Below are 15,226 nucleotides of genomic sequence, written 5' to 3'. Positions count from 1 at the left end.
TAGACCAGGTACTGTGTTTTCAGAAGCTACACTGATCTATGCCCACAACTTTGATAACCTAGATGAAATGGACCACATCCTTTAAAAACAGAAACAACACTGGCATGTCCATTTCCCACTATGTCTTATTTCTAAAGAAACAGTAACTTCTCATAAGCTATGGAAACCTTCTTGTGTGAAGGTATTTCTCAGCCATTTATAGCTATTCTGTTAAAGTCATCAGAGATAAACTGAAATTTCAGGCCTCATCTTAAGTGGGTGATGCTTCAGTAATGATCTGTTCACTAGCCTAAAGAAATGCTACTAGGGAATATCTAAACAATCATATCTATTACTGCTGCTGCTGCTGCTAAGTCGCTTCAGTCATGTCCAACTTTTTGCGACCCCATGGACTGCAGCCTACCAAGCTCCTCCGTCCATGGGATTTTCCAGGCAAGAGTACTGGAGTGGGTTGTCATTGCCTTCTCTGATATCTATTTCTATGGGACCATAAATAGATTATTTAGAGAAAGCTACAATTTTGGAATATGTGAACAAGATCTCTGAGGACAAGACAAAAAAGAGCTAGCTATCTAGTTCAGCTATGTCTCCAGAGACTGACTGTGGCAATTTATTCATGCTGAGCTCTATGTCCAGACCTCCTTGGACTGAAATATGACAGATATTGACCAGAGGAAATTAAAGGATCACTCATAGTTTGCCCTGTTTTAACAAGTAACATGATGTCTGTCTTGTCCTTTGTCTGTTTCCACCTTTTCTCTCACCTTCCCTACACTTTCAATTCATATTCAGTGTAGTTCTTAAAATGTCCCTTCTTTGCATACCTTTATCTTTTTAAAAACAATACCATTTTTTCCCCTTACCTTTACCTCATATCCTCCAATGGACCATAAAAAATGGAACTTGAAAATTAAAAAGCATCCAGTATATGTACTAAAAACCTTTTATGTTTTGCTGTTGTTGTTGTTGCTCTTAATTTCCCATTTCAGAGGTTCCCAAGCACTCTAATTGGGATTGTTCAAATATGAAAAGAGTAAACTAATCCTAAATATTTACTTTTGAAAAAAGGAACAAAAAAGGAGCCAGGTACTATGCTAAGTGCTGGGGCAATTTTTGAAAAAGACAAACCCCCTGTCCTCAAGAATACCATATTGTAGTCAGTAAGACAGACATACACACAAATTACTTTTTTGCTTACATGTGATCTTAGACTGAATTTCAAATTTTGTTCCGTAAGTCACTGGCTCATGGAAATTCAAAGATTCCCACTCTGCATTTTGAAATATTAAATGAGACAAAGAATGGAATATTAAATAGGAATACTAAATTGGGAACATAAGGTAATCCTTCCAGACCTTTATTAAAATTGGCATAGATTCTGAAGACTTGAGACAGTAGTGAGAAGGAGGAGATTTGGAGAGGTTCTAAAACAGAGCCCTCAAAATGATTAAAGCAGTTAGAAAAATTAGCAGATGTCCATGAGTTTGGAGCCAAGCAGATATTGTTAGATCAAATCAGGATCTGCCCAAAGGCCTTAGGAAAACAATTCTGTAATGTTTTTAAACCACGAATACTACCACAACTTCATTTTATTGACACTGCCTTAATCAGCCCCAGGTTAGCTCAGTTCTCTTCTGAGCCCCCTTCTGTAAGGTCGGCCTTGCCTCGTTCCTAAGACCAACTCAACAGAGAAAGGATGTGATCGTTGGTTTCTTTACTGCCATTCCTTCACCCTCTAGACTCAGTGGCCCACCCATGAGTTCTGTCCTTCCATTAGATCTCTCTTCTCCCTGCTTTATACTTTCAGGAGAAACTTCACAGCCAGCCAGTCCTGAAATCCAGCATATCACATGCAGAACCCAATTAATCTGCCAGTAACTAGATGCTCTGAGCCTTCTGCAAGATGGAAATTTCTCATAATATTGTGTGTTTATGTATATATATTCTAATAGTACTATAATATTTTAAATAGCACTGTGTGTATATACATACATATATTTTATTTATATATGAAACCGGGTGCCAGATGCTAGAGATAAAAGAAAGAAGTAGATATAACTCTAATCTCATAGTTTAGTAGAACAGGATATATTACTCAAACTAACACATTAGCACATTAGAAATTCGGATGCTGCAATAGTCATCTGCAGGAGAAGACACAAAGGTGGGACTGATTAGGTGTTCTCAAGGTTGCTGAACAGGGCAAATAATTTCAAGAAAAACCTTCTGGTTAAAGGGATTAAAGTGAAAATGTTAGCCACGCAGTCATGTCTGGCTCTGTGTGACACCATGGACTGTAGCTTGCCAAGCTCCTTTGTCCATGGAATTCTCCAGGCAAGAATACTGGAGTGGGCAGCCATTCTTTTCTCCAGGAGATCTTCCTGAACCAGGGATCGAACCTGGGTCTCCCCCACTGCAGGCAGATTCTTTACTGTCTGAGTCACCAGGGAAGCCCAAAAGGGATGCTGAAACTAAATATTTTTTAAAATTAAGAGGAGGAAGGAGAAGAAATATATACATTGTTCTACTCGGTTGATACCACAGGCTGTTTACTATGTCCAGAAGGAGGTCTATCTATAAAAAAAATCTAGAGACATACACAGGAGTCAAACACAAAGGGTTTGTCCTGACTCTTATCAGCAACCAAACATGAACAGAGCGATGATGTTAGGAAACTACATATATAATCATATAGGCCGCACTTCTGCACAGACTCATCATACACACTCCACATATACTATACACTTCATTTTCTTTCTAGATTGTTGTTATTCAGTTTCTAAGTTGTGTCTGACTCTTTGTGACCCCTTGGATGGTAGCCTGCCAAGCTCCTCTGTCCATGGGATTTCCCAGCCAAGAATACTGGAGTGGGTTGCCATTTTCTTCTCTGGAGGATCTTCCCAATTCAGGGACCAAAGTCAGGTCTCCTGCATTGCAGGTGGATTCTTTACCACTGAGCCACCGGGTAAGCCCCTTTCTAGATTACAGAGGTGTAATGTCATTTATTTGTCCAAATTAAATACTCATTTTAGTGTCTGGCTCAGTTCTGGCCAAAGAACCTGAAATAATAAAAAGTAGAATTGAAATGCTTCCTTCTATTTTCTCCCCAAATCTCTAAACTTAGTATGTATTCTTTTCTTCTCTTGCACCTCTTCATACCACACACAGACACACACACATACACTAAGAAAAGTCAAAGGGAGACTAGAAAAGACAGAAGGACAGAAAAAAAAAAAAAAAAAAAAGGGAAGAGACAAGCCATGAGACCTTCAATGCTTAGATAAGAAGGAGCTGAAAAGAATTAGGATTCCAGTTCCTCTTACTCATCATTTGTCCCATCAGATACTAGCCATAAAATAAGCAGACTCTCCAAGATTATCAAACACACTAAGTGAGATTTCAGCTAAATGTCTAATTTACGGCCCTGAGCCAGGGCATCTGATCTGAAAACCAACAGAAGTGGGTGCTATAGAAACTTTTCAAGATTAAAAAATTATTTGAACAATAAGTCACATGGGCTTGTTACTATATCAACAATATACAGATGACAGCTGTCAGAAGGCTACCATATAAATGTGTTTTCCCACCCAAAGAAGCATTTCTCCATTTGTTGTCTCAACTCTGTCGCCCATCTAGCAGTGTATTTACAGACCTCTGGGATAATTCAAACTTGGAAATTGAAATTTCAGCCTTAAACAAAAAGTGAAGTGTTTAGGATTTTCCCAAAACTTTTAAATGTCCAACAGTAGCACTCCTACTCTACAACTCAAGAAAAAGTTGTATGAACATTTTTGGAAAAGTACTGTTTTTTTGTTTTTAATTTTTACTGGAATATAATTGATTGACAATGTTGTGTTAGTGTTAGGTATACAGCAAGGTGAATTAGTTATACGTATACATATATCCATTCTTTTCTAGATTCTTTTCCCATATAGGTCATCCCAGAGTTATAGAGTATTGAGTAGAGTTCCTTCTGTTATACAGTAGTTACTTATCAAACTGGGATTGATGATAAATTCATAGGAAAGGCAGGAGACTCCCTCAGTACCTAGCCCGCAAACCCACCCTTTACCTGCTATTGCAAAAGGTTGAATGAACCTGGTCAGATGTCTGTCAAGATATCTCTTGTTAGGAGTGGGTCACTGAATTCAATGTTTCCCACTAAAAACCTCACTGAATCATTGAGGAAAGGGAGATAGAATGGAACCAAGTTAGAGTGAAAAAACCAGCAGAAATTAAATCCCTCACAACATGTTGCTGGGGTATGTTGGAGTGTATTGCCCCTCTAGGTTGTAAACTTGCTCGGACTGCATTGGCTATCAAGGAATACATATAGTTCTGTCTTCTGACCCAAGTTATTTTCATGCAGTATTGTCATAGTTCCTCTTCCTTCTCTATTTATATGACTGTTTTTTAGAATAGGATTGATTTTGGGGACAGTAATTCCCCATGAACTAATCTTTCTTTTACAGTGAATATTGTTTCTAGATGTTTGTTTTCAAACCAGTCAGTCAACAATAAGCTTAGTTGACAATCACCTACCTTTTCCATCAGAGTAAATCTTTAACATACAATTTAGTTCTCTTCTCAAGGGAATTCAAACTTCTCTAGGAGTGTCTGAATCTCAAACACAAAAATGATACCATTAGAAAGCCCATAAGATGCCATCTACTTCCCTGGTTTTCAAACTAGGATTCTCCAGATTCTTGGCTTTTTAAACAGGTGACCCAGGGCCACAGTGTGGAGTGGGAGTAAAGAGAATGTCAAGAAAGGTTTCAACAAAAGAAACAAAACTCTAAGCTGCTTTCATACACTGAATTCCACTTTCAATTTTATCTGATAAAAATCTTTCTGTTAGTGGATGAGAAGTTCCAGTCTAAGAGAGATTCAGTAGCTTGTTGCAGATCACTCAGCTGGTGACAGAGCCAGGATCTAAACCACGTCTCCAGAGGAGCCCTCATCTATTCATCTGTCACTGTACACCCAACTCTTTTAATTCCTCCTTCCATCCCGTTGACATCTACTTATTCTCTTTTAAAAATTATCCCATTCTCCTATCTTCATTCAAGGACTTTATAGTTGTGTTTAGAGCAGTCAGTTTCTCTTTATATTTTACTCAATATTATTTTCTCCTCAATTCTGAGAGTCATAGTCTACCACCAGAAGACAAAAGGGGCCATTACTATCCCTAGTAATACTAAATCTTCCACACTAATACTATTTTATTTAGAGACTTTCAACTTTAATAGATTCACACACTAACAATATTGGTATAAACTCAAATATCTTTATGAAGCACACGAAGAGGATATAAAAACTCGGACCCAGAAACAAGCAACATCAAGTCAAAAGGTTCATAGCTACAAAGAACCACAAGCAGAGCTGGAGTCCTGTTTCCCAGTTTCCTCTCTTTTCACTTGACCATGCTTGGCTCAGCAGTTAAAGCGTCTGCCTGGAATGCCGGAAACCCGGGTTTGATCCCTGGGTTGGGAAGATCCCCTGGAGAAGGAAATGGCAACCCACTCCAGTACTCTTGCCTGGAGAATCCCATGGAGGGAGGAGCCTGGTAGGCTACAGTCCATGGGGTCGTGAAGAGTCAGACACAACTGAGCGACTTCACTTTCACTTTCATGCCAAATAAAGAGGATTGGGTGAGGGGTATAAATTCCCACCTGCATGGGAGATTAGTCTGCTTTTCCTTGACATTTCAAATGACTTGGTTACTCATTAAGTCAGTCATGCATAAACTTACAAATTACTCCCTCACCTTGCAAACCTCACCACCAACCCACTGAAGCAAAGCCAAAGGCCCTTTAGTTCCTTCATAAACTTTTCTCCACAATTCACATGAGATGACTGCCCTTTCGTCTGGGCATTTCTGCAGTGTTTAAATTTTGACAATGTTTTCAATACAGTTGATCTTTGGGGGCCCTCTCATCAGTCCTACATATTCTTTTCCATTGAATTATTACTCACATAGTCATTCTGCTCTTGCCAGACCAGAATATTTGATTCTGGGGATGTAAGTAAGTGAAAGTTGCTCAGTCAAGTCTGACTCTCTGGGACCCTATGGACTATATAGTCCATGGAATTCTCCAGGCCATAATAATGGAGTGGGTAGCCTTTCCCTTCTCCAGGGGATCTTCCCAATGCAGGGATGGATCCCAGGCTTCCCACATACAGACAGATTCTTTACCAGCTGAGCTACTAGGGAAACCCACGAATACTGGGGTGAGTAGCCTATCACTTCTCCAGGGTATCTTCCTGAGCCAGGAACCAAACAGGTTTCCTGCTTTGCAGGTGGATTCTTTACCAGCTGAGCTACCAGGGAAGCCCATTTTGGGGATAACCCTGTGTAATATGCCACCAAAGCCTTTGACATTACTTTTGCCCCTTTATAAAGATTCTAATTCCGATCTGAATATTCAAACAGCAAGCATAGGAGACTGGAATAAGGACTAGTAGAGGCCAAATAATGGAGAAGGAAACACAACCCACTTCAGTACTCTTGTCTGGAGAATCCCATAGACAGAGGAGCCTGGTGGGCTACAGTCCCTGAGGTTTCAAAGAGTCGGACACAGCTGAGCAACAGAGGCCAAATAAAGTACATAATCTACGTAGTAAGTAACCAAAAGAAAAAGCAAAAAATAACAAATGGGGTTATATCAGACTAAAAATGCTTATATACAGCAAAGAAAATCATCAACAAAATAAAAAGGCAATCTACTGAATCATAGAAAATATACATAAATCATGTATCTGATAAGGGGTTGTATCCAAAATACATAAAGAACATATAAAACTCAAAAGCAAAACAACAACAACAAAAAAACAAATAATACCATTTAAAATGGACAGAAGATCTGATTTTTCCAAAGAAGACATACAGATGGCCAACAGGTACATGAAAAGATGCTGTACACTAGTAATCATCAAGAAAATTAAAACTAAATCCACAATAAGATATCATTTCATACCTGTAATGGCTGTTACCAAGGAGACTAGAAATAATATGTGCTGGTAAGAATGTGGAGAAAAAGGAACCCTTGTGTACTATTGGTGGGATATTTAAATTGGTGAAGTCACTGTGGAAAACAATATGGAGGTTCCTCCAAAACTTAAAAACAGAACTACCATACAACTCAGCAGTTCTACTTCCGGGTATTTATCAGAGAAAATGAAAACCCAAATTCAAAAAGATATATGCACTCCCATGTTCACTGAAGCACCATGTACAATGGCCAAGATATGGAAACAACTTGTGTCCATTGGCAGATTAATAAATAAATAAATTGTGGTACTTAAATACAATAGAATATTATTCAGCCAGAAAAATTAAATCTTACCATTTGCAACAGCGTAGATGAAGCTCAAGGGCAATATGTTAAGTGAAATAAGTCAGGCAGAGAAAGACAGATACCACATGATCTCTCTTTCATGTTGGATATCATCTCCAAGGTCAGAGATGCAGAGAACAGACTTGTGGTTGACAGGGGTTGGGGAGACTGAGAGATGAAAGAAATGGGTGAATTTTTTTTTCAGTTTAAATTAATTGAATTTTTAAGTGCTACAAAATTAAAGATGATGAACCACAAATGGTATACAATGCCTTTTTAAAAATAAAGGTTTTTGATGCTATACTTCTTAGAAAAAAGAAAAGAAAAGTAACAATGGCAGGAAAAGGTAGTTCCCCAGCACTGGCATATGCATAACTCCAAGGTAAAATGTGCATATAAGCAATTAGAGATATGAAAGTGAAAGTTGCTCAGTCGTGTCCAACTCCTTGCGACGCCATGGATGATCCAGGCCAGAATACTGGAGTGGGTAGCCTTTCCCTTCTCCGGAGGATCTTCCCAATCCAGGGACTGAAGCCAGGTCTTCCGCATTGCAGGCAGATTCTTTACCAGCTGAGCCACAAGGGAAGCCCAAGAATACTGGAGTGGGTAGCCTATCCCTTCTCCAGGGGATCTTCCCGACCCAGGAATCAAACTGGGGTCTCCCGCATTGCAGGCGGATTCTTTACCAACTGAGCTATCAGGGAAGCCCAAAGATATGAAAGGAATAGATATATTACATAAATCTCATGCAGCCTCTGAACCCTTACCTCTCTATACTATAATGGATGTAGAGACCAGAAAAATAGCCCAAGCTAGAGGGAGTAACATATTCCCACCACTACCATGATTTTCATCATAATCTAAAGGGTTACCAAGAGCTTCCTCCATTTCCTCCATCCTCCAGACGAGGAAAGGCACTTAAATGGTAGCAATACTAATAAATCTTGATCTAAAGCTCATATTCTTTGCCTTACACCAGGCAGTTGAGAGGTTAAAGGTATCAATTCAAACACCTGCTGAAGGGTGAGAAACTTCTTTATGGTATCAGTAATTTAGCTATCTATTGAAAACTAGCATCTCATAGAAGTTATAGAAAAAGGCATTTCTGGGTCAGTCACGGCAAATGATTACAATCATATTTCTCTATTGCTTGATTGGGCCACTGTTCACTAATGCCCTGTAATGATCAGCTTCTTTGAGCTGTCATCTCATACCTGATACAAACTGTGATGAACTTCCCTAGAGCCAGTTTGGAAAGCCAGTTAAAAACAGAAGGTGGTTTTCTTTTTCTACTCTAGAGTTTTGAGTCATGGGTGGTTGCCTTCCCACTGTGCTTTTAAAAGAAAGAAAATGCCTTCAGTTTGCTGGGAGCCATTTCTTGCATCTCACTAAATACTACTAAGCATCCCACAAGTAATTTATCATCTATTTGCAACAGCACACTGAATGTATTAAGAAAACCTGTTCAGAGTGGTAGAGCCGAGCAGCCCAGGAAGCTTTGGGGAACAAAATATCTGACAGCAGGTGGCCAGGGAAGACCAGCTGTATGGCTGGACATAGGCACTGTCACTTAACAAGTTAGGGCAGCTTGTTTCTGTAGCTTGTAAGAAGCTGGACACAATTCTATGCCCTTTAGACACTCTGAGCCACCACGGGAAAAGCAGGCATTTCATCATGTCCTGTGCCTCCTTGTTCACGTGATTTGTTTGTACTTGAACAGAACAGCTTCACGTGCAGGAGTATAAACATCGGTCCCAGGAGATACTGGACTATTGACCCAGAGTCCATATGTCAGTAGCCTCCTTCCCTTTTGGGACTGGCCAGTTACCATGGTAACTGGCAGCTAAGGCTTATTAGCCCTTGTTAGTATTTAAAAGATGATTTATAAGCATAGAAGTAATTGGCAGCTCATTACCAGGTGGGGCTCCTGAACTCAGCTGCCTTTGGCAATTATCTACGGGATTGGAGAGCTGTGCTCCTTCCTATCCTCTATGGCTGCCTGCTATCTGCCTCAGAGAGTATCAACCTTGAAAACAAGGCAATGAGGACACAATCCATCGGTGGCAGGGATGGACCCGACTGTGTGACCAGTGGTGTTGCTCACCTAGTGGAGGGCACACGAACAGATGGGAGGACAGGCTGCCCGCTTTCAATTTTTCCTTCAGAAAATATACAAACTGTATCCTTCAGAAAGCCTTTGTTTCTTGGCAAATTCATTAGGAGTGCAGCCAGGCTTACACATAAGTTGTTTATTTTGGAAGAGCCCCGAGCCCTGCTCAGAGAAGGCAATGGCGCCCCACTCCAGTACTCTTGCCTGGAAAATCCCATGGACAAAGGAGCCTGGTAGGCTGCAGGGGTCGCTACTAGTCGGACACGACTGAGCAACTTCACTTTTCACGTTCATGCATTGGAGAAGGACATGGCAACCCACTCCAGTGTTCTTGCCTGGAGAATCCCAGGGACAGGGGAGCCTGGTGGGCCGCCGTCTATGGGGCCGCACAGAGTCGGACACGACTGAAGCGACTTAGCAGCAGCAGCAGCTAGCCCTGCTAGCCCTCCCTGAACTAGCAGTCACAAACCTGACGGTGCATAGAATAGGTATATTGCATTACTCTCAGCTGTGTGTGATGTGGTGGAGCTGAGGGGCCGCTAGAGAGAGAGAGAGAAGGAGGACAGGTGAGGAAGGGGGAGAGGGAGGCAGGAAGAGAGGGGGAAAGAGAGAGGGATTGAAATTTGAGTGTTTTGGAGAGGTCTTAGAGGAGAATGAGGCTGGGAGATAAACGGAGTAGTTCAGTACTTGCAATAGGAATAAACACAATAACTTTGCAGCTGATCACATTTTGAATAATTGGAGAGATCCAGGACAGCCTGAGAAGATCTAAGAAAACATAGCCCTGAATGTCAGGAATTGCAAGTGTTTGTTGATCAGAGCCACAGTTTTTTTCAAATTACAATTCTGACAGGTTAGACCTGACTTAGATAATTCTAAGGTTTGGGAGTTTTGTTTTTAATTTTTAGGGACTTCTTTCAATATGTAATGTGTTCAATGGTTTTGGAGTCCTGAATAATTAAGAAAATATACTCATGAAGAACATAATGCATTCATCTTTCTAAGAAACAATATATTATTATTGTTGTTGTTTTGGCTTGAAATATAAGAAAGGAGGAAATGGGAAGATAACTGGAAAATACTACAATGGTAATAGAAACAGAGAAATTTTGAAAGAAGGAAAGACTTTAGAGAAAGAGACTAAGAAGAGGAAAAAACTGGATGCTAAAAAGATGTTCCATCTGAAGCTTTCTTTCTTTCATTTACAGGGGATCTCAGGAACCTAGATCTAAGCATAGCCAGGCATTGCTGCTTGAGGGATGACACAAGAAAAGGTGAGTATCAGCTGTGCATTGCTCTACAGGGCATTCCACCAACTCCAGGAGGAACATAGACCAGCAATGATGATTTGTTTCTCAAAGCCAGAGGGACTGATTAACCCTTCAATTATTTTAATTTCTATAATAGCATATTTTCTCCCCCATTCAACTAAGTACCTAATTCCACTGATGAAGCACCTAACTCACCAGCAACTAGAAAGTGTTATTCAGGTTGATTAAATACTATTTATGGAAATACCCTTTGTTTTAATAATTGGTAGTGGTACCCTCTACAAAGTGGGGGTTAATTTTCTTGATCCCCTCTCCATCTTGTTGAGATTTTTTAACACATCATAATGCTTTCTGAACAAAAGCAAGAAGTAAATGAGAAACAGACCTTTGCTCTATTCCAAATAAAAATAGAAATAAGCACTTATATAATTTTAACTATATTTTAGATATCATCATAACTCATTTAATCCTCTCAAAACATTTATAAATTAGGCATTCTTTATCTTCCTCTTTCTACATTTGAGAAAACAAAGATGTTAAAAAAATTATTTAAGAATTCAACAAGGAGTAGTAAATCAGAAACAGATCTGGAACTTGAAAACTTAACATGAGATACTGTCCTCCTGTGTCCCTCCAATCCATCAACAATTGTATCAAGAAATGTTTCCATGCCCAATTATGAAGCAGAATGCTATAAGAAAGCATAACTCTCCCCAAAATAAACAAACCAAACCAACTAAGGTACACAATCTGTTTTCCTGAATCCCTCAGAAAAGTGACATTTCAAAGAATCTCTGCTGCTGCTGCTGCTAAGTCACTTCAGTCTTGTCCGACTCTGTGTGACCCCATAGACAGCGGCCCACCAGGCTCCCCCATCCCTGAGATTCTCCAGGCAAGAACACTGGAGTGGGTTGCCATGTCCTTCTCCAATGCATGAAAGTGAAAAGTGAAAGTGAATTCGCTCAGTCAGTCATGTCCGACTCCTAGCGACCCTATGGACTGCAGCCTACCAGGCTCCTCCATCCATGGGATTTTCCAGGCAAGAGTACTGGAGTGGGATGCCATTGCCTTCTCCGTCAAAGAATCTCCAAATAAATTCAATGACACTTCATAGGACAGAAAATATACAAAGCTGTTCCCTTCCTGGTTGACTAGGAGGAAAAGAAAAATTTCCCCATAGACAGGAAATCAGCAGAATTTTAAACAAAGTGTTAAGGCCTGCTGGGATAGATTTGAATTCTGAGCTCCCAGTGGCAGAGTAAATCTGCATTCGCTCACCAACACTATTGCTTAGGTGCTTACTGAGTGTTCAGGGGCAGTTTACCAAAGCTTGAAAGCAGGAGAGGAGAACCAAGAGGGATCAATTTCAACTCAGGATTTCAGCTTCTAGGAGTTGGAGACAGACAAGAGTTCTGAGAAAGAGAGTGCTTTGAAGCATTCTGGGCAAAAAGATGGCCCTAAGTATAGTGGGACCAAAGGAGAATGCAGAAAATTTCCCCAAAACACAAAGAGCTGGGAACCAGGCTGCAAGAGCTGAGAGATCTTCATATTTAAGAAAGCTAGTAGTAGGACAGAGAGGCATGGGGATCTATGAATCTCACTAGTGCTCAGATCCTAAGCCTACCATAGGTAAATTCTAATTCCAGTTTCAAGACACTTAAAGCCTGTGGTCAAACTAAAATTGCAACAAAATTCAAACATCTCAAAGAGAGATCAGATTTATTTAGTTCTTCACTCTAGATTTTTTAAAAATAATATTTATATCACTTCTACTGTGTTTACATGTCTAGTACCATAAAATTTACAACACACAAAGAAGAAAATGTAAATCACGGTTGTGAGGGACTATACGAAGAGGGAAGACCCAGACATGACCCAGAGAGTGGGGTTATCAGTCAGAGACTTTAAACAAAGATAAAATAAAATAAAAAATTAAAAGGCTAAAGGCTCTAGAAGAAGAAGTAGGCAACATGAGGAAGAGATGGGGATTCTGACAGAGATATGAATACTATATTAAACAAAAGGCTACTGATGCTTTCAGAAAAAAGTCTGTATCATAGGCACACAGTTCATTAAGTGAATTTAACAGCAGACTGGAGTCAGAAAAGTATCCTTGAAGAAAGATAAATAGGACACCTCATTAGATAAGGACCTGGCACTTGTTTCATGAAATAGCAACTGAGAAGGATTCAGCACTCCCCAGGGCCTGAAGAAAAGCCCAAGGAAGGAGTTAAGATTGAGAACAATGATATGGTAACTTGAAGCTTGCTGGACTGGATGGTTCTTTGGTGCACTTCAAGATTAAGGGGCATACAGCACTTAGCAAACTAACGAAGCCTATTGTGAATGACATGGTTTGTCAGTGAGGCAGACTAGATTCCAGACGGTAGGTAACAATCGATGAAACAGATGTACCTGCTCATGTACCAGCTGGAAATGAAACAGATGTACCAGCTGGAAATGAAAGATGAAGGTGCAATTGATGTGTTCTGGCAGCAGACAGGAGATGTCTACTGAAAGGGGAATATCCTACTTTACTCCAGACAACGTTGTTCACAATTAGAAAAGTTGGTCCTACCACATCCTAACTACTGCAGAATATTTTTTTCTGTGCTCTCATTTTCGTCTTCGCCATTCTTTTATAGTACTTAGTTACTGGTGTATATACTCAAGCATACTGCATTAAAAATAAATAAATAAATGGCCAGTGTTAGGCTTTGATCAACACCAGATGGACCTGGGGTGGGGGAAATACTAGTTCTGTGAAAATCCTCACCTTTCTCCATTAGTGGCATGTTCCTTCAGCTCTTATCTTTATATTCCAGTAAGTTATTTCATACTCACTGTTCAACCAAAAAGGAATAACAGAAAAATCTTTATACATTTGGCTCAGTTGGGGAATTTTAATGCTCTTCCTTTATCATTGTAAAATCAAGAATAATATTATACATTTTTTGTATATAGAGCAATCTGCCTTTAAATAGAAGTAAATTAGCCTGAAATAAAAGAATCATAGTTTTCCCTTCATGTCAAGCATCTTGTATTCCCCAACTAGGAACTGAATCCAGGCCTCCAGCAATGAGAACGCAAAGTCCTAACCCCTGGACCACCAGGGTATACCCAAGCATCTTGCTGTTTAAATACACTTCTTGCTTAAGATGGAAAAAAAAAAAAAGTCAATAGAAAGTATTCAAACTGAGGCAAAAATAGTGAAAAAATAGAGAAGTGCTTGAGATCTGTGGGACAACATCAAGCCTACCACGAGTATAGAGAGAGAAGACAGAGAGTAGGGTAGGAAAAAAAATATTTAAAGAAACATGGCAGAGAATGATTGAAAATGACTGAAAGGCATTAACTTACATATCTAAGACCCTCAGTGGCCTCCAGACAGAGTACTATAAAGCAAAATACACATAAGTTCTTCATAGTCAAATTACTGAAAATAAAAAAATAAATAAAAGCACTCAGTAACAATAGATAAATTACTTGCAATGAAACAAAAATATGCATGATGGCTGATTTCCAATCAAAAATAATTGTATAATACATTACTGGACAAAGCAATAATATAAATTCTTAAAAAGTCAACCCAAGAGTTTTATATATAGATCTATCTCTCCTTTACAAAAAAAAAGGGGGGGGGACAAATAAAGTCATTCAAAAACAAAACTTGGGGAATTTGCCTCCAGCAACTAATGGCAACCCACTCCAGTATTCTTGCCTAGAGAATCCCAGGGACGGGGGAGCCTGGTGGGCTGCCGTCTATGGGGTCGCACAGAGTTGGACACGACTGAAGCGACTTAGCAGCAGCAGCAGCAGCAACCCTGTACTATAGGAAATGGTAAAAGTAGTTGTTCAAGCTGAAGAGAAATGATACCAATGGAACCCCAGATCTGTAGGAATGAATAAAGGGTCTGAAAGAGAGTAAACATCTGGGAAAATATAAAACAATTCTCAATCTGTATCTATATTATATCTATCTATGTGTATCTTTAAAAGAATACACAGCATTTCAGAGAAAATAACATTTAGATGCATCGAGGGGTTTTAGCATATATGGAACTAAAGTACAAGAAACAAAGTGGTTAAAGGGCAGGAAGAAGGCAAAAAGAAAAACAAAAGTATACGGTTCAGAGGCATAGCATATTATTTGAAGGTAGGCCACAATGAATCAAGATTCATATTGTAATCTCTAAATATATATGTTCAATAGTCAATAGCTACATGTCCATATTTAAATTTAGGTAGAAAATAATAAAAATAGATAAAATTTAAAACTTACATTCTAAGTTGCACTAGCCACATTTCAATTATTAAATAGCTACATATGTCTAGAGTCTACCATATTGGGTTGAACAAGTAGAAATTATTTCCATCATTGAAGAAACATATTTTAGATAGTACTGCTCTAGATAAGCCACTAACATACAACACAAACACAGATATTTGAATATTAAAAATAGGAGTAAAAAATGTGAAGAAATCAGGAGATTTAAACTTAACTATAT

At 39.3% G+C, this 15,226-nt stretch overlaps 1 pseudogene; it reads left to right on the top strand.

The window, feature by feature from the left end:
- The first annotated feature begins 10,706 nt into the window (after positions 1 to 10,706).
- On the top strand, positions 10,707 to 13,235 carry LOC120881914 (annotated as a pseudogene).
- Positions 13,236 to 15,226: the final 1,991 nt, after the last annotated feature.

The sequence above is a fragment of the Oryx dammah genome, unplaced genomic scaffold (genome assembly GCF_014754425.2).
Source record: "Oryx dammah isolate SB20612 unplaced genomic scaffold, SCBI_Odam_1.1 HiC_scaffold_2, whole genome shotgun sequence".
In the NCBI taxonomy this organism is placed as follows: domain Eukaryota; kingdom Metazoa; phylum Chordata; class Mammalia; order Artiodactyla; family Bovidae; genus Oryx; species Oryx dammah.
This window is presented reverse-complemented; position numbering and strand designations above follow the sequence as displayed.